The sequence below is a fragment of the Vicugna pacos genome, chromosome 25 (genome assembly GCF_048564905.1).
Source record: "Vicugna pacos chromosome 25, VicPac4, whole genome shotgun sequence".
In the NCBI taxonomy this organism is placed as follows: Eukaryota; Metazoa; Chordata; class Mammalia; order Artiodactyla; family Camelidae; genus Vicugna; species Vicugna pacos.
Window position 1 is genome coordinate 28,174,298 of NC_133011.1, and position 25,803 is coordinate 28,200,100.

General features: G+C 45.5%; 1 pseudogene; it reads right to left on the reverse strand.

Moving 5' to 3' along the window:
* Positions 1-678: 678 nt before the first annotated feature.
* On the reverse strand, positions 679-1,665 carry LOC102544955 (large ribosomal subunit protein eL13 pseudogene; annotated as a pseudogene).
* Between the last annotated feature and the right edge of the window lie 24,138 nt (positions 1,666-25,803).

The following is a 25,803-nucleotide window of genomic DNA, read 5'->3' on the forward strand; positions in this document are numbered from 1 at the left end:
CTTACACACTGTGATGGCTACTAGGGGAGAAAATGATGGAGTAGGGACACCTTAGATTGGCATGGAGGTCGGCAAGAGGTCTGGGAAGGTGACACGGAAACGGAGATCTGAAGCATGAGCAGGATTTAGCCAGGTGGGGAGCGGTGTGGAATATTCCAGGCAGGGCAACCTGCCAAATTCGGAGGGAGCCTGGTGGGCTTGAGGGGGTGTGGGGAAGACGTGTAACTGGCAGGCAGGAAGGGGATTGGGGAGATGGGTGAGGAGGTGATTTTATAAGTATGGCCCAGAGAAAATGGGGGCTGAGGTTTTGGGAGGGAGATGGGAAGAAGGAGTGGGGTTTGAGAAAGATGCTGGAGGGGCACCAAAGAGATTAAGGTGCCTCCCTGGCTCTTGGCAGAGATACCTGGGCTTGGCCCTGCTGTAGTGAATTTCCTTCCCTTCCATGGCTCACTTGCTCGTATTTGCATCTCCAGTGAGACATGGCAGGTGGCATCAGGAAGGAGCGACCCGTGCCCCGAGCACACCCTTGGGACTTGTTCACGATCATGCAGCAACTCTGCAATCTGCCGACGGAGGTCACTGTCTGTTTTAGCTGTCAGTCCTCACGAGACTGCTGTCAAATGAAACCAACCAGGACCACAGCCTCCAAACCCTGCAGAGCCCAGCCACATATCCCGTTCACTTCTTTTTGTTTGTTTTCATAAGTTGCCAACAGCATTTTATTTTTTTCTTTTCAAAGTCTTGTTCTGCAGCTTTCTTGGCCCCTTTTGCCTGGACGCCAAAGAGCCGTGCGTTGGCACACGCCATGCAGAGGCTGGTAAACGTCCTGAAGTTCTACTCCTTTGCAATGACTGGCTTTCTCCTTCTTGTAGACGTTCCGTATGTGCACGGGCACGGCTGGTCTAGTCAGCTGGATGGCCACTTTGAGCTCTTCAGCAGAGCTGTCTCCCTTCTCGGGGGGCAGAGGGCTTCCCGGGGAAAGAGGATGAGCTTGGAGCGGTTCTCTTTCAGCCCCTGCAAGTTGGCCTGCAGCAACTCGGTACACTTGTTCCGCCGCTTCGGATCCAGCGACATCCCAAGCAGCAGGGCCACCTTTTTGTGGGTGCCGGCCATCCTCAGCTCCTCCAGGGTGAAGCCCCTGCGCGCGCGCGCGCGCGCCTTGGTGTGGTACCCACCATGGGGCATCTCCCCGCGGGCCGCTGCGGGCGAGATGCAGGGCGCTGTGGGCGGGATGCAGGGCGCTGTGGGGAGGCGGCGCGCTGGGCCTCCGGGGCCTCGCGTCTGCGGATCCTGCGCACAGGCCACGCGCCGCTGCCGGTCCTTGCAGAAGTGGGGCTTCGAGGTCATGGCTTTCCAGGCTGGGCGCCCTGACAGCGGCCCACGGGCCCGGGGCGCCTGGAGGGCCCGGCGCGAGTCAGGGCCCAGCGCTGGACGGCAGGGTGCTGCGTGCGCACAGAGCCGGGGCCACGGCCCCACGCTGACGAAGGGCGGGCCCTGGAGGCGGCGGAGGGGGCGGGACTGGACCGGATAGGGCCGGATGGGGCCGGAGGGGGCGGGATGGGATCAGACGGGGTCGGATGGCCCTGGATGGCGCCGGATGGGATCCTACGACAGGGATGGCGCCAGCGTGGCGCATACTCACCTCCTCTGGAAGGGCCCGTTCATTTCCAAACACAGGCAGATTTCAAAAACTGTTTTCATTCAGACTGGAAAGCTCTTCAATCCCGGTGAGAGAAAGACAGTGCGCGGAGATGACGCCATGCATTTCTTGTCCAGGTTCGTCAGGGCGGACCGCTTACCGGCCTTCCTGGGGCCACCGACTCCAGCAGAGGAGGACACCTGGCCGGGAGCAGCTCAGGACTTTGCAGAGGGGTGTGCATGGGAACCTCGGCACTTTTAGAAATGAGAGTAAGTGACCACAGACACCTTTGAAGTTTGATGCATATTTTCTACTGCTGTCTTTTTTCTTTTTCTTTTTGGTATGAAGAAGAAAGTTTTTGTTTTTTGGGTTTTTTTTTTTAATTGAAGTATATTTGATTTACACTGTTGTGTTAGTTTCTGGTGTACAGCATAGTGATTCAGTTATCTATTCACTATAAGTTATTACAAGGTACTGGATATAGTTCCCTGTGCTATACAGTAGGACCTTGTTGTTTATCTGTTTTATATATAGTGTTTTGTATCTGCAAATTGCCGATTCCCAATTTATCCCTCCACCCGCCCCTTCTCACCCTGGTAACCACAAGTTTGTTTTATCTCTGAGTCTGTTTCTGTTTTGTAAATAAGTTCATTTGTACTGTTTTTTCAGATTCCACATATAGGTGATATCCTATAGTGCTGCCTTAATCCAGGAAGCCATGACTGGTAGGGCGTGTGCATGCATGTGATGTTGATGTGTGTGTGTGAGTGTGTGTGAGTGGGGATGGAGGCAGAGAGTAAGAAACTGCTGTCTGTAGAGCTTTCCTGGAATATTCACGGTAAGAGTCAGACTCAGAATGGAGAACCACTTAATGAGCACCTACTATATGCCCCAGGCACTCTGGGGAGCATGTCCATCTATGTTATTTTTGGGGTCCTTATGTAATTCAGTGAAGTAGGAAATATGGTCCCCATTTTACAGTTGAGGAAACTGAGGCTCACAGAATTGAACGAGCTGCATTCTGTGCTTACTTCCATCATTGCTCCTTCACCATGCCCTAATGCCTGTCCTGTTTCCTCACCTGCCTTCTGCACTCAGCTTCCAGTCCTTGAGGGACTTACTATCTCTTTGTGTTTCCAGTGCTTATAACCCTGTGCCTGGTGCATAGTAAGTGCTTGTTGTTTTTTTCAGTTGACTTTTTGTTGAAGTTTAACATATATGGAAAAGTGCACAAATCATAACTATATAGCTTGATGAATTATCACAAAGGGAACACACCATGTGACTAGGATCAAGAAACAAAACTACTGTTATCCCAGAAGCCTCCCTAGTGCCCTTTTCCAGTTACCAACCCCTCCTTTGATCCCCATCAAAGGTAACTACCATCCTGATTCTAACACCATCACTTAGTTTTGTCTTTTTCTGAACTTTATGTGGATGAAATCATATACACAGCCTATATCATGAGTGTTCATTCTCACTGCTGTATAATATTCTGTTCTATGAATATAGCATGATTTGTCTCTTCTAGTGTTGAAAGCCATTAGGTTGTTTCTAGTTTTGAGTTATCATAAATGGGGCTGGTATAAATATTTGGATATAGGTCTTTAGGTGAAAATGCTCAGTAAATATTTGATGACATAATAATTATTGGCTGCATGAGAAATCACTCAAAGTATGCTAGTAGTGAAGCCCCTAAATCCATTATATAGAGGGAAGTTCATGGGAGTTTGGGGGAGAAGTTGGGTGTGTAAGAGGATTCCTGGGAGGGAAGTCCTTAAGGAACAAAGGAGGAGGCTCTGTAATGAATGAGTCCATAGAAGGGCCTGGAAGGGAAGGAGTGAGAGGAGGGGCAGCATGTGGGTGGGAAGGTGAAGGCTTGAATGGCCACCACCAAGGCTTGGTCTTCACCTGACCAGCAGGAGGGTGTGGTGGATGACTTTGGAACTTGAGAACTGTCAGCCTTTTTTTTCTGTCTTTAATTTTTTGAAGGGAAATTAAATCATCCATGGTTACCATGGTGAATTGGGGAAAAAAATGAGTCGGGGAGCCAGGATGAGAGGTTGCTGCACTAGTTGAACTGTGTGTTAATGAAGTTGTTGTGGAGTGAAAAAGACCTGCTGGGAGAAACATTGGGAAGAAATAACTGAAAAGGCTAGTTACCAAGAAGGCGGCTAGGAAAAGGCGTATTTAAACATGGTTGCAAGGGTTTGAGCTTGTAATGAAACAGGTACAGGCCGGGTGGGTTAGTGAATTCAGGGAAATGAGCGAGGGGGCTGCATCCAATGGTTTCTGTTCCCCCAGTGGCATTGGAGGTGAGATCTCCACTGAGAGTCTGGGTAGGCTCCATGGAGGGGGAGAACTGAAGAGAGAGAATCGGTTAGAAAATAGTGGATTCTGAACGAAAGAAAGAATTATAAATACCTACATAGAAGATTGAGAACTTCTAGAAAAAAGTCCTAATTGTTTGCAGTCATTAGTTGACAAAACACTGGCTTGCTTTCTGGTCTTTCTAATCTGTCATTTGTAGCATTTTTAATGTGAAATTTCTTGGTTCTTTTCTATCCAGCCTGTTTGAAATGTGAGTTGTTAACTGGTTTTCCTGCTGTGTCTGTTGTACTGTTCTTTTCAAATAATCAGCTTTTGGCTTTCCTTGTGTATTTTTGTTTCCAGTTCATTAACTTTTCCTCTTGTCTTTATTATATATTTTCTTCTCTTGGCCCCGGATTTATTCTGTTGTCCTTTGCCTAAATGTTTGCAAGCTTAGCTCATAAATGTCCCATCTTTCTTCTTTTCTAATGTAGCATGTAAGGCTGTTGTGTCTCTCTAAGTGCTATGGTAGGTAAATTCCACAGGTTTGCAGGCTAGTGTTTTTGTTATCATTGAGTGGTGAATATTTTCTAATTTCCATCTTGATTCCTCCTTTGATCTTTGAGGTTTTTAGAAGTATATTTTGTATTTTCTGATTATAATTTTCTTTTGCTATTGTTTTTTCCAGTTAGTTGCACTGTACTTGGAAACATAGTCAGTATGGCTGTCTCTGTGATGTAGCAAAAACTGATGATATCAGCTAATGTATTTGCTATTATTTATGTTTTATGTATCTGGATATTGCAGGTGTATTTTTCTGTGTTTTCCTCCATTGCAGTTAGTTTTCTTACTGTTGCTCAAATTGTCCCATCTTTGGACAACGGGGACCTCTTGGAGTGAGGTCCTGAATCTTTTTATGTGGCCCCTGTCATCTTTTTATTTTTTTCTAACAATATAACATTTTTTATTGATTTATAATCATTTCACAATGTTGTGTCAAATTCCAGTGTAGAGCACAATTTTTCAGTTATACATGAACATATATATATTCATTGTCACATTTGTTTCTCTGTGAGCTACCATAAGATCTTGTGTATATTTCTCTGTGCTATACAGTATAATCTTGTTTACCTATTCTACAATTTTGAAATCCCGTCTATCCCTTCCCACCCTCCACCCCCTTGGCAACCACAAGTTTGTATTCTATGTCTATGAGTCTGTTTCTGTTTTGTGCTTTGTTTGTTTGCTTTTGTTTTTCTTTTTTAGATTCCACATATGAGCAACCTCTTAATGGTGTTTTTCTTTCTCTTTCTGGCTTACTTCACTTAGAATGACATTCTCCAGGAGCATCCATGTTGCTGCAAATGGCGTTATGTTGTCGGTTTTTATGGCTGAGTAGTATTCCATTTATAAATATACCACCTCTTCTTTATCCAGTCACCCGTTGATGGACATTTAGGATGTCTCCATGTCTTGGCTATTGTAAAGGCCCCTGTCATCTTTGATAACTTCTTTGCTCTCTCGTGTAACAAGGTGTTCCAGGCTTACCTTATACATTTCCTGCCCCAGACTCATAGCCATTTTGACTTACTGGAGGACTTTGGTTACATTTTATTTTGGTTAGTAATGTATTTGGACTTAGTCCAACCACTTTAGTATGTGTTTTCTATTTGACATTTTTTATGCTTCATCCCTGTAGCCCTTTCCTGTGTTTTAATTTAGTTGAGATTTTTTTTGGTCTCCTCTTTCTCTTCTTCCTATTTGTAAATTATGTTTTATATATTTCTAATCTTTTAGTGCTTACCCTTAATTTTAACATGCATCTTCATTAAACAAGTCTAAATTAAATTGTGTCTCTAGACTCCTGAGAAATGCAAGGATCTTGGATTCCCGTAACTCTGGTTTCCCTCCTTTGATCTCTCATGTTACTGTCCGTTGTTTGCATTCAGCCTTGTTTTTATCCCAGATTAATCACCAGGGCTTTTTTGAATAATCAACTTCTTATTGACTGGAAATGCTGATTTAAATTTGCTTGCTTTTTAAAAAGACCAATACCCTCGTTTACTATCTTTTTCTAAATGAAATCTCTCACACCGTGGACTGTGTTGGCGTCTGCTTCCTGGGGGACCCGAACTGACCTGGGGCCTTTCCTGGCCACCAGATACTTTTTTCCTTTCCCTTTTCTTCTTTTATCTGTTGAAAAACCCTTTCCTTTCCCTCATTTTCTTATTCTGTTCTTCCTCTTCTACCTCTCAACATAAAATGGAGTAATTGATCTTGTGAGAAGAGAGAGGTGTACTAAAAAATCTCCTCTTGGAAGCTGTATTGGTGTTCTTTAGAGGAACAGTATAGATAGGATGTGGGGTGTGTGAGTGTGTGTGTGTGTTCATGTATATACGCACATACACATCCTGTGTAGGATTATGGAGATACATACATTTGTCTTGAGGAATTGCGTCATGCAGTTATGGAGGCCGACGAGTCCAGAAGCTGCAGTGGAGCCTCAGGGAAGAGTTGCTGTGGCAGCTCAAGGACAAAGGCAATGCAGGGGCAGAACTCCTGCCTCCTCTGCAGGACCTCAGTCTTCTTTCTTAAGACCGTCACCTGGACGGGTGAGGCTCAGCCCCATCATGGAGGGCAGTTCGCTTTACTCAAAGTCTACTGATCTGAATGTTACTCCCATCTTAAAAATACCTTCACAGCAACATCTAGACTCGGATTTGACCAGATAGCTGGGCACCATGGCCTAGACAAGTTGACACATAAAATTAACTATCACAGAAGCTTTGCTATCTGAGAAGGAAGCAGTGTGGGGCAGGCCATTCCTGGCTTCCAGCCCTGCCAGTCTCACGTAGAGCAGGTGCACAGTGGGCTTTATGGAGTGAGAGGCAGAGATGCTCAAGGGTACCCCCAGGGAGCCCTGGGTGGGGTGGGGTGAGGGCTGGGAGGTGGGGGAAAGTGAGATGCTGTCTGCAACCTGATTCGACTGTTTTCCTTGGCTTGACTCCCTGTGGGGCCAGTGTTGCCTCTCTTTGTGGCTGTGGTGAGGGCAGCATCATCACATCATGGATGAGCAGGGACAAGGAGCACTGAAGCTTCAGATGCCAGTAGGCTTTTCACTGTTAATTGAGTAAACTCTTATGATGAGGGCTGAGACCATCCCACCCAGTGTTGGTGTGCAGTGGGCCACAAGTAGGGAGGAGGGAGGTGATGTTGAAGGCCAGGGGGCTGGTGAAGTCCTGGACACCTTCACTCACCACTACCCCCGCCACGCCCGGATGTGTCTCTGATCCCTGCCCTCATCAACATAAAATTACTGCTTCCCTTCCAGATGTTTGCACATGCCCACTCCAGATTTACCTCTTCTGAGAAGCCTTCAAGTCATACTTTCTGGGAAATCCCACGTGGCCCTAAATGTTTGCTTAGGTCCAGACCTTCCCTCTTTTTCCTTCTCTTTTTCCTGCTCCAAGACTCAAGGATTCAACCTGTTTTCCTCTTGCTCCGTGTCTGCCACACCCTAGTAGTCCTTTGGGATCTTCTCACCCTAAAGATGGACGGAGGTTCAAGGTGCAGAGCACTTCCCTGCAAATGGAAAGAGGAGAGAGCCTGGGGTAGCTTGGAGGCTTCATGTCAGGTGGGCTCTGTGCCCCTGTCCTTTAGGGGGCCATGGCTGTATGGGGCATCTAGAATTGGACTGAGGCCCTGGGCTTCCAACCTTGGCAAAGATCTTGGATGGTGAGCACACCAGAAGAGCCACATGAAGGAGAGACTAGAAGGTACTCCTGGGATGCTAGAGACTGTCTAAGATTCCTGAGCCCCTCATGAGACTTAAGAGGAAGGTTGTGGGTGGAGGTCCCACTGGGATTGAATTTCCTGCCATCTTGGTGGGATGGTGGCTTAAAGCAGATTAAAACTTGACTTCAAAATGTGACATTTCTCATATCCCATTGTTAGAATGTCTGTAATTTACTTTCAGATACTTCAGCATCTCATTGTAGCTTCATATATGTGCTAATTAGTTTAAACCACACCCTGGGTGCAGTCAGTTCCATAAATCAGAAATTTGCCTCTGAGGAACGGACAGCTAGTCATCTATTTGGAAAACCCCGGGTCCAGAAATGGCTGTGACAGTCTCTTTTGTTACCTTTTCCCTTTGATCAATACCAGGGACTTTGCTAGTTATCACAGTGATTTTAGAAATGTGTTTCACTGGTGACATATGCAGAATATTAATTAGTATGGTGAATGTTTGAAAGGGGCTTTTTCTGACAAAATTAGTGCTAATGACAGTATGTGGATTGGTTTAAATATTTTAGAAAAAAATCCCAACACTTGCAAGGGTAGGATCTAAGACTCTAGTAAGTAAGATATGTATGTGGAAAGAGAGAGCAAGACAAGATGGCAAGTCCAAGTCTGCAGGTTAGGCCGGCAGGCTGGGTACACAGGGAAGAGGTGATGTTTTGGCTCCAGCCTGAAGGCCATCTGCAGGTAGAATTCCTTCCCCCTTTGGAGGACCCCAGTTCTGTTGTCTCTTAAGGCCTTCAACTGATTGAATGAGGCTCACCCACATTATGGAGGGTGATGTGCTTTGCTCAGTCTACCAATTTAGATGCTTATCTCATCTAAAAAAAATACCTCCATAGCAACATTCAGACTGGTATTTGACCAAATACCTGGGTACCATGGCTTAGCCAAGTCAACATATAACATTAGCCATTGAAAGCTCTGTGAAGCTTATCCACCCGGAACTTTAGCCTCTAAGCTACTGTTATTTCCCCCCAAAGAACCTAACAGTTGTGCATTTCCAAGCTGTCAGATAATAAATGTGTCAGGCCCTGCAGTCCACACCGTCTCTGATGCAACTACTCAACGCCGCCATTGATGTGAAAGTAGCTACAGGTTACATGGAAACAAATTAGCCTGCTCCGTTCAAATAAAAACTTACTGATGGAAATGGAAACTTGAATTTTATGTAATTTTCACGTGTCGTGAAGTAGTAGTATTTTGATTCCTCCCCCTTGCTTTCCCCCCTCAACCATCTAAACATGTGAAAAGCATCTTAGCTCTCAGGCCATACAAATCTGTAGTTCGCCACCCCTGCTGTGTACCATTGCTGCCTCCATGAAAATTCACCTGTACTGTCTCTCATTCTTTCGCATCCTGCTTATATCCAGGTGCCCACTAAAATATTTAATAAAACAATCTGCTCCTGTAGCTCAGGACATCAGCTTCTTACAATGCGTGTGTTAACTGAGGCTTCTGGGGAGAATTTCTTCCTCAAGGAAGGATATAATGTTAAGAGTTTTCTTCTGGGGTGTCGGGAAGTTCTTTTGTCTGGAAGAGGGGTTAGTAACATACTGTAGAATCGTGAAAATACAAAGGAGTAGAGCCAGAAGATGCCTTAGATGATCTCTTTTTGTTAAATCATTTATTTACTCATCCACTCAAAATCCATTAAACAATCTAGGAGGTATATATCCTTGCTCATAATAGAAAATTTTTAGCAAATGACAGAGTCTTGCCTTTGGTGTTTTTTGAAACAAACCTTCCACCTTGAAACAGCCTTCTCAGCTCCTCTGACCCTGGAAAAGCTTTTAGGCTCAGAGCAAGAATTGGTACCCAGGGAAGCCTCTGAGGTTTTCCCTCCTCCCGAGAGAATGAGTTATTTCTTCCCGAGTTACCTCTGAACCCATCATCTTTCCATTTCTGCCGTTGTTTTATTGATTGATAAACACACATACACACACACATATATATGTCTTATTTGTCTACTCTGCTAGACACTTAGCATCTCGAAAGACTGTCTCTTATATTGCTATATCCCAACCTGATGCATAGTAGGTACTCAGTAAACTTGAGTTGAAGTCATTTGCTCAGTCAACAGATGTTTTTGAGCCCCTACTGTGTGCCAGGCACTGTTCTGAACAATGGAAAAACCAGAAATCCCTGTCTCTTAGCGCTTCCGTGGTCATAGGGTAGGAGGGGGGAGACAGAGAAAGTGAATAAGTGAGCGTATAGTGGGTCAGAGGGCGGTGAGGACATGAAGAAAAGTAAAGCAGGAAAAAGGCAGGGAGTGCCAGCGAGTGGGAGTGGGGTTGTGATTATAAACAGGATGATCAGCAGAGACTGAAAGGCAGTGAGGAAAGAGCCACGTTGCTGTCCGCGAGAAGCATTTTCTGGGAGAAGGAAGGCAAGTATAAAAGTCTTGAGGTGGGTGTGTGTCTGGAATGTCCTGGAAACAGCACAAAGGCCAGTGTGGCCAGAGCTGAGTAAGCAAGGGGAAGGTGGGAGTTTTACTGCACTGATTTGAAAGATGAAGAGAACAGAGATGCCTCCTAGAGGCTTGGAAACAAAAAGGGAGTGAGTGATTTTTGCAGGATCATACAGTCAAGCTGGTCAGCGTTAGATCCGGGTCCCTGGGGCCAGACTCTAGTCTTTGCCACAGGGGACGCTGCACCATCCCCTCCTGGTGGGCACAGGCCCACAGAGAGCCCAGCCCCCTGTCACAGAGACAAAAGACCTCTGTGTCTTGCAAAACCACGTCCTTACGTCCTGTTCTGATCAAAAGGGAGAATCAGATTCAGCCAGACATGGTGTCCAGGGAGACAGTGTCACTCAGCGCATAACCACTGCCAGCAATTTTGAACTTTCCCATATTTCTTTTGGCTGGGATGTTTTCTTGCTCTGAGACTTTTTAGCGATGACAAGGTGTTGCCCTGGGTGTGTTCCAGAACACACATCTTTGCTAAAGTGGTTAAGCAGCCACTCCGCTTCAAAGCCAGGGACTGCCTCTGGGGATGAAGCCATTTGGAGGGCATTTTATGTGTGCAAGATGTAGCTCTAACGTGTTATCATTTATTTCTCTCAACAGATCAGTGAGACTGGAGAGCTTTCCTGGAGGTACTGTCTGTCTGGGAGAAATGGGAGGGCCACAGCGGCTGCGGATTTAGAGGCTCATTGTCCGTCATCATCATCGTCATCATCATTGTTGTCATCATCGTTGTCATCGTCATCATCATCATCATCGTCATCATCATCATTGTCGTCGTGGTGGTCGTCATCATTTTTGTTTATGGCAAGGTACGGAAAAGCATACGTCGTGGCTTCTGTCTCTAAGAAATTTACAATCTCGTTGGGTAGAAAAGTTCATTTTTTCATCCAGTTATATCTTCATTCAATAACGCCTCCATTCCTCTAGCTTTTATTGAGCAACTCTTGTATTCCAGATAATTATTGGAGAGTCAAATATATACTTCTTGCTCTGGGGAAGGAGGAGAGAAAGTTTGCTTGGTTTAAAGAATGGAGAGGATTGTATGCGGAAAGCAGAAAAATGGGGCCGTTTAGTTCAGGCTAAGGGAGCAGCAGGTGCAAAGAGGAAGAGGCAAGAAAGGGCATCTATTTCTAGGGAAGGCTGGGGAGCCTGGCGCGGCTGGAACACAGGAGCTGAGGGCTGGAGTGGGTGGAGGTGAGGCACGCTGGGCAAGACGGGGGTCAGACCCACATGCCGTGCCAAGCTGGAAGGCACTTTTTCCTCTAGGTGACGAGGAGAGGGGAGTGACGTGATTAGGTGTGGTCTTCAGGAAGACTACTCTGACTACAGTGCAGAGGATGAGTAAAGTGGGGAGGGTCATGTCAGGGTGGTCCCTCTGGAAACACCATGGAGACAGATGCATGGGATGTGCGGTGGTGGGGCGCACAGCTGGAGGAGGGTGTGGGGAGGTAATGCTGTGGGTGGGGGGCGGAGGGGAGCCCTGCTTTCCATGCCTGGTGTTCCCTTCTACCTGGAGGAGGCTGCCTGACAGAAGCCCCCTGGCAGGAGCCCAGCTCTGTCCCAGGACCTGCCTCAGTCCCATGAAGCTGAATGGGTAAATTTGTCCCGTCCTGGGCTTGAAAAAGAGGGATCCCATTTGCTCAGATTTGTAATACACAATCTCCAGTCTCAGTTATCAGGAAAAAAATGATGTGTTTGTTTTCTATAAGTTGACTCTTCTGTCTTATTTCTCAGTTAGCTCAGACCTGGGCAGGGAAGAAAGTTTTATTACCGGACCTCCTCAAGGAGCCAGGAGAGCGGCCTTGACGCTAGTTTGATGTTATCGAGCTATTGAATGAATGCCAGCACCACTTCCCTCCAGATTACTTGATATGTGAGCAAGATAAAGCCCTGTTTGTTTAATTGAAGGGTGCACATCGGCTTTCTGATAAATTGAGTGACTGGCCTCCTGAGTGATACAGGAAGGCCATGACACCATTAAATCGGGACCTCCAGAGAGGACAGGGCTGAAGATGGGGGTTGGGGTGCCATCAGTGTGGAAGTCGTGGGTGGGGTTCTGTGTAGAGTGGCCAGTGAGGAGAATCCAGGAATGACTGACCTTTCAGAGCCAGCAGCCTGGGACAAAGCGGCCGAGGAGGCCAGGTGTGCAGTCTGTCTCAGGTAGCATGGTAGGTGCCATGATGCCCTCCCTCTGGGGATCAACCCGCTCATTCATCCAGTGCTTGTTTACGGAGGAGCCACTCATTGCTGGACATAGATCGTACGTAAGGCCGTGGGCTAGTGGCAGTTTAGAAAGTAGTCCTCTTGGAAATGGGGTTCTCTGATTTCTAGGGTCCCCACCTGGCATTTCCATGTGTAGGGGAGAGGACCTGGCCCATTACTGAATGAACCAGTGGGTAGGGGTCTACGTGGAGGGTCCTCGTGGACTCCCGCACTGGGTTTCATGTGGGAAAAATCAGACACTGCTTGACTCTTAATCAAACAGTCCGAAAGCTCCCCCATGTCATCTCTAGGAGTCTCGGAAGAACCACGAAACGTAACAAGTTCCACACCTGCCTTTGGGAATATTGATTTTCTCTGTAACTGCTAAGTGTGAGCAGATGACGGTGGTGCCCGTGTTCTTTCTTAATGGAGCGCCCCTGCCTCCTTCACTTCTTGATGGAGAGCAGGAGTTTGATGACCTGATTGGGCGGGAGGAGGTGACTGCAGTAGAAATCGTCCAGGATTCAGTTTTGAGTCTCCAGGAGGCAGTGCAAGGTCGCGGTCAGAGAACCCAGCTGCGGGGGCAATGTGCCTGAACAGGAGTTCCTAGATCTGAGCCCAGGAGTGGGGCCTCCCTTGTGGAGTGTGGACAGTGGGGATCTACGTTAGATGTTGCTCTGCACAGTGATCGTGGGCGCCTTACGACCCGACTCCTCCTGGTTTCAAAGTAAAGAAACAAATTTGCTTTCTACAGCCTTAATGTGGAACTTCTTCAGTGGTGAGCTTGGACTCTCAGGTTCAAGCTTCAGCCCTGCCACCATCAGTGTGATCCCGTGTGAGTCTCCTCTCACCTCAGGCCTCTGTTTCCCCCTTTGTAAAATGGGGCTTGGCTTAGAGAACAACTTCTGAAGGTCCTTCTGATTTAGGTTGCTCAGTTGCTTCTATTCATGTTTTGGATTATGCTGCCTGTAGTTCTTCTTCCTGCCAGTTGGTGGTGGTACTGAGTTCTTTACTATCACAAAGAGCTCTCCATTTGCTTCCAGTTCCGGGAGACCCAAGTTGGCCTCCCTTGGGTGCTTTGGATATGAGCTTTTGGTTGCAGGGAGTCTCTTTGTAGGTCCTGGCTACTCTCTGGCCCCCTTCCCAGCCCTGCTGACCCGGGATGCCATCTGGTTCTTTTCAAGTCTCAAGTCACTGGTCTGTGCTGTCTCAGGACTGTTGGCCTCAGTTCAGGGTCACAGGAGAGAAGCTGGGGGCCTCTGGACCACTCCTGGGTGTGGGGATGACAGAGGTCCTGAGGTTGGTCCCCAGGACTGTGCCTGGTGCAGGTGACACCTGAGATCGGACTGGCTGAGGGCTCGGCAGAAAGAGAGCTGGGTGTGACCGGGACTCACAGGACCATTGCTCACCCCTCACCTCAGAGTCACGTCCCCCAGCCCCGTTCCCCTGCTGCCTGCGGGAGCTGCTCCTCGTTACCTGAACTCTCAGGTCAGGCTCTCCAGGTCCAGCTGGAAGCATCAGGCTTCATGCTGGGCCCAGGCGTCCTCACACCACCTGGATTCTGGTGGGGTTGATGGTTTGGCTGTCACTGAGGAAAGCACTCTTCTCTCTCAACTGTGTGCGCCCAGAGGCGAAGCCCAGGAGGTAGACTTGGTGTCCTGTCCCAGCAACGAGAGGATTGAGCCCTAGATGGTACAGGCCAGCTGTCGCCGCCAGCAGCCAGCGTCACTCTCTCTGACACGGGCTGTGGATAAGGATGGAGCCCGAGCCGTCCTGCCAGGACCAGGGCTTGTGAACGGCTGTGATGAAATCCGGGCATGCTTCTCAGGAGGGACGGGCTCCCCAGCATGCTTGTCTGTCTTTCTGGGCTCAGGTCCCTGGGACCCATCAGCCTCCCTCTCCTCCAGGAGCTGCCCCATCCACCAGCCTCCCTGCCCCTGGGCGCCTTCGCCTCAAGCCCAGCTGAGGAGCCTGCCGTGGTCATAGCAACCTGCACTTTCTTGCTCCGGACTCGGACAAAGTGCAGGGCTTTTGGGTTTTGCTGTGGGTCACTAAGGAGAACCGGAGAGCTGATGTCCTTGGAGCAGTTAACAAGGCACAGAGGAAGGAGTTTAAGCTCTGGAAATGCAGGGACTGGATGAGGCTCCCAGATCTGTGACCCATGCCTGGTGCTGTAGGGCCTACAAGTTATTTAATGTTTCTGTATTTAAAATAAGTAAATAAAAATAAATAAATATACATTACCGTGACTTGCTTTGGCTCAGTGATATGTTAGCAGCTGAGGCACAAGTGGAGGCTTGAGTGCGTAGGTTTGTCCCCTTGTACCTCTGCCATCACCACGAGGAGACCATGCCTGAGCCAGCTGCTGATCCCAGGAGGGGAGTGAGAGGATGGGGAACCCGGCTGGACCACACCGTCCGAACCCATCATCTGTCAGCTGCCCTCAGCTGACCTGCAGATTAGGAAAGTGATGACTGCTGTGAGCCCCCAGGTTTGGGGTGGATGGTCAGGCATCGGTTTTGCAGCGGTACTCAAACCAGGACACTGATGACGTGGCACTGGTTCCCGCTGAGCCTCTGGGTGCCTCCGATTCTTCCACTGCTAATCCTTGGGCGTGAGCAGACCAGGTAGATCGTTCGCCAGACTCCCAGGAGGTGACGGGGAGCCTCTGAAGGCTGCCCTGGGTGTTGGGTGGGTTCACGGTGCCAGTGGATGTCCCTGCTTCCTTTCCTTTGTTCTGTCTGCACCTGTCCTCAGAGGGCAGGTGGCCCCGCCACCGGGAGCTGCTCTACACTCACAGGGTGTCTCATTTAGTCTAGTTGGTCCCTTTTCTTAGCATTTGTACTGGGGGCTTTTTACAACTTCAAAGAGTTTCTCACCCGCATTCACTAATTAATTCATTACTCCTGTGAGTAAAACCTGAAGCAGTGAGAGGAGAATGTCATTAGCAGAAATACTGGAGGCCCATTATTTAGAACAGGCTGCCCAGAGCCAGGCTCCCTCCGCCGGAGCTGTTAACCCTTCCTGGCTCACGGGGGCCCTATAGGCAGGTGTGGGCCAGGGTAGGACTCCTTCAGGCACTTGGCAGTTGTGAAGCACCTACTGCGTGCCCAGCTAGCTATGTGGGGTGCCCTGGGGATAGAAGACATCGTAAAACATGTTTCTGACCTCAGGGACCTGCAGTCTAGTGAGAGCACCAGCTCTGGAGTCGTGCAGATCTGTGTTTCAGTCCTGGCAGTTTATAAGCTGTGTGGCCGTGGGCCAGGGAGCCCCCCTGAACCAGTTTCTTCATCTGTAAAATGGGATACTAATACCTCTTTAGGGGCAGAGCGAGGGCAAACAGCATAAGGCAAACAACAGGTGCAGGGAAGGGCCCGGTGCCCAGTGAGAGCGTTCCCTGCTGCCACCCAGGCATCTTCATGACGTCTGTCATCCCAGGCCTGGCTCCGGCACACAGGGCAGTGTGGCAGAGGGACGAGAGCTGGCAGAGGGCGGCAGCTTTGGGGATGCCTTCATTTCAGCGGTGAGATGAGGAAGAGGGAGCAGAGGGGAAAGTCAAAGGGCTGGAGGGGTGGGAGGACTCCGCCCTCCGCATGTTGAGAACCACTGCCTCAGAGCAGGTGTTCAAAGAGGCCCTTAGGGAAGGTACCCAGCCTCTGCCAACCTGGCCTTGGGAGTTTCAGAACCTCACTTCTGCCACTTTCTGTTGGTCACGGAAGTTGCCGAAGCTAGGCCAGTGCCAAGGGGAAGGGAACTAGGCTCCGCTTGACAATGGGAGGAGCGGCAAAGAATTTGCAACTTTAAAAAAAACCTGATGAAGTTTACCTAAAATAAACCTTACCACTTCAGTCACATGGAAGTGTGCAGGTTAGTGGCATTTAGCGCATTCACATTGCTTTCTAACCATCGCCAACATCCACCTCCAGAACATTTGTCCTCTTCTCAAACAGAAGCCCCATGCCCATTAAATGATAATTCTCCTTTCTCCCTGCCCCCAGCCACCACTCTGCTTTCTGTCTCTACAAATCTGACTGTGCTGTACCTTAGGTGAGTGAAATCATATGGTAAAAGTCCTTTTGAGACTGGCTTACTTCACTTAACCTGGTACCTTCAAAGTTCATTCGTGGGTAGCATGTTGTCAGATTTCCTTTTTGTTTTGATGCTGAATAATACTGCAGACATCTTTAATCTCTCACAGCTACTCGATTTCAGATTCTCATTCCTCTACAAAGAGTGTAAAGCCGGGATTCTAACGTGATTTGGCGCTTTCCCTTGGAAAAGTTTACCCAGGCCTGAAGTTGTGACTTGCGCTGAATCAGGCATGGGCAGGCAGGCCAGGCTGACCTAATGCAGAGTACTTGGGGTTCTGATTTAGTTCTGTCGTGTGATGTAGATGCAACCTACACTTGAATGGCTCAAGAACAATGGGCTTTTACTGTTCTGGGAGATAATGTTCCACACATTCGAAATATCCTTATTATTGTGTGTATGTACCAGGTAAGGTGGAAGGAGGGAAGACTGGAATTAAAAAGGCAAAGAGGCCAGCTCAGGATCCTGGAGTGCGCTAAAGGCACTGAGGTCATAACATGTCAGAGCTTGAAATGACTTTGAAGATTATCTAGTCCCAGTGATTCATTTTACTGACAACAATAATAATTACCCTACATTTAATAACTTAGGATTTCCTGGGTGCTTTCGCACCTACTCTGCTCTTTGATTTTGATCCAAACAGTAGCACCATATGTTAGAATGGGCTATGAGATCTCTGGTTTGAAGATAAGGAAGCTAAGTCACATAGAGATCATAGAGACATGCTGGGGTGAAAAGGATGAGTGAGTGGCTGAAGGAGAACCAGAGTCCGGCTCTCCTAAGCTCCAGCCTTTCCAGTTCACGGAGCTGCACTTGAATTTGAATGACTTGTTGAAACAAAGGCGGAGTTCCAAAGGCCACTCAGTCTTGTGCTTGTCTCCCGGCCTCCTTTAGGAAAGTAAATGCCCACTGTGGCAGACAGGGTAACATTCAGCAACGCTACAGAGGGAAAAGAACCCTTATTTATATGATCCTAGTACCACACACTATTTTGGGCAAAATATATACGTAATTTAAAATTTTCTAAATAATCTTGCGAAGGTGATAACATTCTCATTTTATAGTTAGCATCGCTGAGACTCCTACTGGTCAAATGACTTACTCATCTTGGACAAAGTAGCAAATATCTTGGAGGGACTGGGGCCCTAAACATGCCAGCATCATGAAAAATGTAGGGGTTAAGCTGAACCAAGTCCAAAGCTGTTCTCTTCCTTCCCATTCGTTTCGTGGATCTTATTTTATTCTGCTCCTTCCAAAGTCGTGCCTGTGCACAACTTTAGCTTCTCTCTCCATATCTAATACTTGGGAGCTTGTGAAAGGCTTTCTCTGATATTCACATGCCCATCAGAGTCACTGGACAGTCCCAGTGGGTCTCTTTGCGGAGCATGAACCAGGATGGCCACCCTGGGGAGCCAGATGCAGTATTTTTCTGGCATTTATTTCTATGCAACCCTTGTTTCTCAGTGTTGGTCCCCATTGGTTACAAATGGACAAGAGCGGCGTGTGGGGTCCTGCTGGTGTTCAGGATGTGAGTCCCTGAGCCGCTGAGTGACAGGTGCTGATTGTTTCTGGCATCTGACAAGGCTTAAGTACAGACGATGTGATGGGCTGTCACTGCAGGTTCCGCTCAGAATCTTTTTTTTTTACAAGGAAAGGGGAGGTGTCCAGGGGAAGGAGTTTGAGTCATAAAGAATGAAAGTGGATGTTTTGCCACATCAGCTGCTAAATAAATAACACTTACACTTTCTTCTGATCCCCAAAGCCTTTAAGTCTCTATTTGAAAACAGCAGCATCAATTTATGGATCCCTGGAACGGAAGTTTGGATGCCTCCGTGAGGACACCAGTGTGTTCTGGCACCTCTGCCTTCAGGGATTGTGATTCAGTAGATCTCTGATACCCAGTAAATGTTCAGGAAAGGTTAGTTAAGTGAATGGAAGAGCTGTGATTTGTCCTGAGAGCTGACAGGGCACATTACAGGTGTCAACAGTGGAGGATACAGTATATTATCAATTGTAACCCTCATTATTTCAGGGACTCAGATGGTCCAGTCTCAGGGTGGGCTTGTATGAATGGACACACCATCTCAGTAACAAAAATATCCAAAGCAAAAACTATGAAAAAAGTAAATCATAGTCATTCTTTATTTGACTTCCTCATGGAACATGGTGGGGAGGGTCCATTTTATACACTGAAACACTGTGTAAATCCCTTTTCCTTTTCTCTCCAAGTTCTCTCATACCTTGTGGCTGCTCTGGAGTCTCTATCCGTGTGTCACTCCCAAGAACTACTTTCTTGTAACTAATTCTTAGGCAGTTTTATGTTTCTCCCCATATCCTCAATTTTCTTGTTTTTTTTTTTTTAACATAAAGCTTGTTGGTCTGTTTTCCATCAAGCAGAAATCTTGCTTTTGCAGAGGAGAAGAAAAGGAGGACTGGGAAAACTAAATGGATGAATATAGAATGTTTCTTTGTAGAATAAGGGAGAGGTAAAGGCTACAAAGACTTGTGTGATAATTTTTATTCTATAGTTGCTTCATTTATGAATTTGTTTATTGAACAAATGTTAGGTAGTTACTGTATGTATTTTTTTCATATGTTGATATTCATAAATAGGATTTGCCTTTAAAATTTTTTAATCTGTATTTCTAGGTTACTTTCCTCCCAAATTAGAGTAATCCATAGAATCAGCTTTCAAAAGTGCCTGTTTCCCTGCATTTTCATCAGCTCTGGATGTTATTCCCATATTGATTGTTGTTAATCTAACTGGTTGCTTCGACTTGCGTTTCCCTGAATGCTAGTAAAGCTGTTCTAAAGATATTTTCATACTTATTATCCACTTGGATTTTCTCACTGATGATTTGGCTATTTTTATAATCTGCCCATTTTTCTATGATTTTTTTCTTTTTTATTGTTCATTTTGTAGATGTTCTTTATATATTAGGGATATTAACCCTTTGCTTATTAAATTTGTTGAATTAGTTGGGGTAATACTAGCTTCTGTAGCTAATGAACCTCTAAATTTCAGTGGCTTAAGACAAGGTGGTTTTAATTACCTTCTGTGGTCCAACGGGAGCATTTCAGGTTTGCAGGTGGGCTGATTTCTTCCAACTGAAGACTCAGATTCTTACCGTATTATGGCCCTGCCATCCCTGGGGCCTTGGAGTTCTCTGTTGTACAACTAGAGAAAGGGAAAAGAAGAGTGGAGAATCCCTACCCACTTCTTCAAGCCCTGGCCTAGGAATGCCACAGCATCCAACACTGAAGCAACATTGATGCAAGGGGGCTGACAAAGGTGGTTCTTGGCTGGGCAGCTGTCGCTGAGTGTAAAGTTTTGATGGTGACTTGCCATCCCTCTTCCACATGTGTTACAGATGTTTTCTCTGGTCTAATGCTTGTCTTTTGACTTTGCTTATAATATTTTTGTCATAGAATAAAAACAAATTGTAGAATAATATCTGTCTATTTATCTATCTCTAAGCATTCTTTCTGCTTTTTATCTTTTATTTTATGGTTTCTAGGGTCCCTAATTTGTTTAGGAGGGTCACCACTACTCAAGGTCATCCAGATTTTCTCCTAAATTTCTTAATACATCTCTGATTTATATTTCAATATGGTATGAATCAGGGTTTTTAAAAAAATGTTTTCCCAGTGAATTTAATTTCCCTTTTTTTTGTCGTAAATCCTATATATTAAACTCATTCTAGTCTCTATTCAGTTTCACAGATCTATTTGTCTCGTGTTATGTAAAGATCAGACTGTGTTGACTAGAATAGATCTATAGTAAATTGAAGATTGGCTTTCTCAAATCTCTCATTGCTGTCATGCTAAGTATGTAGGCTTCCTCCTTCAGTAAGTTGTTGCTCTCATCTTTCTCATTCTCAGTTTTCATCTTTGAGAAGTAGAGATTATATTATTTTAGGTTTACTGTGACAGTTTCTATGGTGGATTAAAGAGGGACACAAACTCTTGACACTCTTCCAGTCGAGAAATGAGGTCTGTGTGCCATCCCCTTGAATTTGGGGAAGATCTGAAATTGTTTTCCAAAAAAATAGGGCAGAAGAGATGTTGTGTCAGTTTCTGGGCCAGGCATTAGCAGAATGGTAGCATTCACTTCCTCTCTTAGAACATTTCTCCTAGGAGTTCTGAGTTGCCATCTAAGAAATCTGACTCTCCTGAGGCCACTGTGATGTGGAAGTCAAGCCACAAGGATAGGCCAGATGATGTGGAGAGAGACAGAGACTGGGAAGCCAAAGAATGTCCGTGTGCCAGAGACGTGAATGAGGAAACCATACAGAAGTGAATCCTTTAGCCCCAGTCACCCCAGCTAGTGGCACAGGGACCAGAGATGAACCTCCCAGCTGAGCCCTTCCAAAATCCTTACCCAGAAAATTGTAAAAACATAAAATGGTTATTTTAAGCCACTTCATATATATTTTTTCCCATGCATATAAAGTGAAACCTTTTATTTTTATTTTTTTATTGGAGTGAAGTCAGTTATGATGCATCAATTTCTGTTGTATGACACAATGTCTCAGTCATGCGTATACATACGTATATTCATTTTTATATTCTTTTTCATTAAAGGTTATTACAAGTAATTTCTAATGCTCTCATTTTGCAAATGAGGAGCCTGAGGTCCAAAGAGTCAAACTGATTTGTCCAATTGTTGATACTTCTACTGTTTCTGTGCCTCTGGCAGCCAGTGTTACTCCTCCTCCTCTAACTATTCCTGTTACTATTACTATTACCTGAATCCCAGGGCTCTACAACATTCCTCTTCGGCACACAGTCACATTCAAAGAGACACACTTCACCAAGGAGTATTTACAAAGCACTTACAAACTTTGCCAGTATCCCTTAAAGAACACGAATAAGCATCCATTTCAACATGCAGAGCCACATCCCCCTTTCCGTTCAAAACCTCTCATCCTCTCGTTCTCCATAGCTGACTCATAACATCCTCTTCCTCAAACCTTTTTCTCTCTCCCCCTGGCCAGGTGGCTTTGGCCTTTTTCCTTCTGGCTTCTTCTTTTTGGCTTCTTTGGCTCCTCTCTCTCCATCCTTCCTAGTCTGCATTTAAAAAAAAAAAGTCCCAGAAGCTGGCAGGCAAAGATAAATGAGGGAGGGGATAGGAGGGAAAAATGGGCAACAAAAAAGTTCTCTTTAGTTTCAGGAGAAGAAAGCGCTGGGAAACTGACCTTGTTCTTAATATTTGTCCTTATCAAACTGCTATTATTTCTATTTCTGCTGGTACCATTGACAATCACTGTCATTTGTATTCTATTTCTTATTTACAAAGAACTTCTATAGCTAAGATTTAATTGGAATTGGAACCCATGTCTCATGAAGGCCAAGCCTCCATTTTTTCTTTTACATGGTGGTTGAATGAGTGAGAAAATGGATGAAATGGGTATCCTTGCCTGGTTTATTTAGCACTTCCCAATCAAAAGCAAAAAGGAAATAACACAATTTCTTCCTCATGCATTCTCAATACTATGACTTGTTTTTATTGTTTGCTGGCATAAAGGAAGTTCATATCAACAAACACAGTAAGACTGCAAATGATTTCCATTGAGAAACTGTGATGGTGAATTTCATGTGTAACCTTGACTGGGCCATGGGATGCCCAGACACTTGGTTGAACATTTTTCTGGGTGCAGCTGTGAAGGTTTCTGGAGGAGATTAATATTTGAATCGGTGGACTGAGTAAAGCAGACTGCCCTCCCCAGTGTGAGCCTGAACAGAACAAAAGGTGGGATGAGGGAGAATTATCTCTGCCTGTTTTTGAGCTGAGACATCGATCTTTTCTTGCCCTAGGACTGGAACTGACACCATCAGCTCCCCTGGTTCTCAGGTCTTCGGATTTAGATGAGAATATTTCATTGGCTCTGCTGGGTCTCTGGTTTACAGACAGCATCGTGGGACTTCTCAGCTTCCGTAACTGGGTGAGCCAGTTTCTTATAATAAATCATATATATTAATTTTATTCTCTGGAGAACCCCGACTCATACAGAACTTTTCTGTGTTTTGGATACACACATGTGCATCACTGCTGCATCAAAATGCAAATGCACAGGCTCCAGATAGAGACAGAACTAGATGCAAATCCTAGCCTTGCCAATTACTAGCTGTGTGACCTCAGGCAAGTTACTGAACCTCCCTGGTCACTGGCTTCCTTTTTTGCTAAATGAATATAATAAATATCGTACTCCTACCTGAGATGACTGGTTGCTACTCAATGCCTGTCTGTCTTTTGATGCTTTCTAACCAATATCCAAATTTGTTTATGTGACTCATCTTCTGCATGGCCACGTGTTTCTTCTCTGTGCCAGTCTCTAGGAATTGGTTTAGAAATGAGCATAGAATGCATTTCTGGTCAAGGAGACATGGAGATGTTTCTGTTAGATATTTATATGTGGATGTGAGGCTTGGAGCTATGGTGACCATCTGTGACCACAAGCGATCAGGCTGCCTGAGGATGGCAGAGAGGAAGATGGGAGTCCCTGGGTGCTTTCTTAATAGTGTTACTGAATTTATCCATCATGGAGTCACCTGCCTCTGGATTTTCTGTTATTATTATAACTTTCCTCATGGTTTAAGCCAAGGAAGCTGGGATTTCTGTTTCTTGGCGTTGAAGGAACTCTAAGATATGCTCGTTGGTTTGTGTTGTGGTGAATATTAAGTGAATTAGCCTATATAAAACACTTCACGCACTGCTTGACATTTAGTAAAGAAACAATAAATGCCAGCTCTGATAAGATATATGTCTAAATCCACTATATCTGTCACCAGGAATAGCTTAAAGTGTAATTCATGTTTTACTCGGTTCTCCAGAAGTTCTTACGAGATAGAAAAATAAAAGGAGATGGCGGCCAGCTGCTGTGTAGAGAAAAGTTGACAGATTTTTCTATATTTATGATAATTTCTTGAGGCTAGATTCCCAGAAGTGGTATAACTGAGCACAAGCATTTTAAATTCTCTTCACACCTATTATCAAACTGATGTCCCAAAGGTGGAACGATTTTATACGACAACCAGCAATAGCGGGAAATGCTGCTTTTACTTCATCTCGGTCAGTGTTTGCAATTATTATTTAAAATGATTTTTCAGGTAGGCGAAATATGGAATCATCATTTTAATTTCGTTTCTTTGACTACTAGTGACTTTCAAAGTTCTTATCCAGGTGTCACAAATCTGGGGCTGGTTGAAGTTCAGGAGTGCTCACCACTGTGGGCTGTGGGAGTCTGGGAAGGACTTCCCCATCTCCCCAGTAATTTACAGTAGTTTGAAATAATTAAATGGCTTGACACAAGTTGCCTCTATAGTATCGCACACCATCTAAAATTTCCTGGCTGTGTTTCGCTTGAACTTTTTGAGCCCTCTTCTGGAATGGGAACAGAAAAAGAGTAGTGAGCTTTATGAATTGCATCTTATTACCGAGGCTGGAGGAACCTCAGAAGATAAATTTGATAAGTCCCTAGTCTACATGAACAACTTGAGTCACCCCAAATCAACATATCAGTGGCATTTTGATGGTCAAATCTTACATGATTCTTACAAAAGAAAAACCAAACTTACCAATGGGAGCAATATTCTTGCCAGAGCCATCCTTCTAGAACCAGGGCCCAGCCATGAGATTCCTGGACAATTTAATAGGCCAGAAGTCCTGGAGCTCCACGGGGCATCTGGTCAACCTCACACATAGTAGGAGTGGGAATAGAGAGTTGAAGAGCATCCTAAAAGGGAAAAATGGAGCCAGGGGCTATTCCTGGTTGAGACTTTGTGCACTCTACCTGATGGCATTGCTTGCCTAAGACCCATTTTAGGAACCAGAAGTGTCTTTAGAAACTTAGAAGGAGAGCACTTTAATGCACGTGGGCTCCCTTGCCTGAGTCTAAGGGGTGTTTGTTGTTCTCACTACACCTATAGCTAATTACAGTTGCGCTTTTCTCGTATAGCAGGTCCAATGCAAAGATTTTACATTGATCTAGATATTGCTATTATCCCATTTTACAGTTGTAGAAATAGTGCTTAGATATTAATATGTCTTGCTCAGGCAGTCAGACATAAAACCTGTGCTCTGGCCAGCTCTGGTGCAGTGCCGTAGCTCCAGAGTGAAGGCCCCTCTAAGCTGCTTGTCTCTGTCCAGGAGTTCCTCCTTCCACTTGCCTTTTAAATCTCTCATACTTCCAAGGGTTCTCACATCTGTTTTTTTCCCATTTGGTGTCTGACTGGCATCTATATCTAATGCTACCTAACTCATTAATGACCCCCACGCCAGCTCCTTCTTTTGATGGCATTTTATATTACAAATGTCTTGAAAAGATGGTTTTAAACAACATTTAATTATGGTTGTGGGTTATGTCTCATTGCAGTGGGCTGACTCAGAGTAGTACAAGCCAGTAGAGTCACACTCAGCCACAGAAGATCTCTTTCCATGTATGCAGGACTGCTTAGCATTTTGGTTTTTGAATAACTGCCCCACGAGCTTTGCAAAATATTTTCCTCCTTTCATTATTTTCCAAGGGAAATGTCAAATGAACATCTAGATGCTTCGAAAGAAGCATCTAGAAATTAAAACACAACGTAACTGGCAGTTGTGAGTCTCTCCCACGACTCCCAATCTCATTATACAATCCTCATTCACTCTTTCACCTGCTGATAAATAGCAAATGGCAGATAAATAGCAAAATGGAACATTTTGATATCTGCAGTTATTTTCTAAATTGCTACCTTTCCCCTTAAATTTTTAAAGTGATATTAATGTGTGCTACCCGATTCCCTGTTTTCACACTCCCACAAAATGTTTTTGGGAAATGTGGACAGAAAGTGAAATTTGACTATCTACCTACCTATACGTGTGTGTGTGTGTAAAATGTGGCACATTATTTCAGTGTTCAGTTTGAAAACACACTACAGTAATTGGACGGTTAGCCCACCATTGGTCTGAGGAGTTTGCAATATATAGGGATCAGTAAGAAATTTGTCATCCTCTCACGAAAGAAACCTCATCTTATTTGCTTTGCATCGCTAAGGATGGTGTGTGTGAGAACTGAAAGCTTGGTATTCAGCCACAGAGCCTGAGGTTTGAATATTTTATATCTGTCAATGGGATTCCTTTTGGCGTCTTATAAGAACACAATAAATTTGATTTTGGAGAGGCAGGAGATCCTATACACTGTTTTTCTCGTAACAGAAATATCTATTGTGTGACCCAGTGAGCTGATTTGAATTCCTCCAGCTCGTAGTTCTATCTTCAATTGTCAAACAGTTATACTTTCTCTAGCTTTTG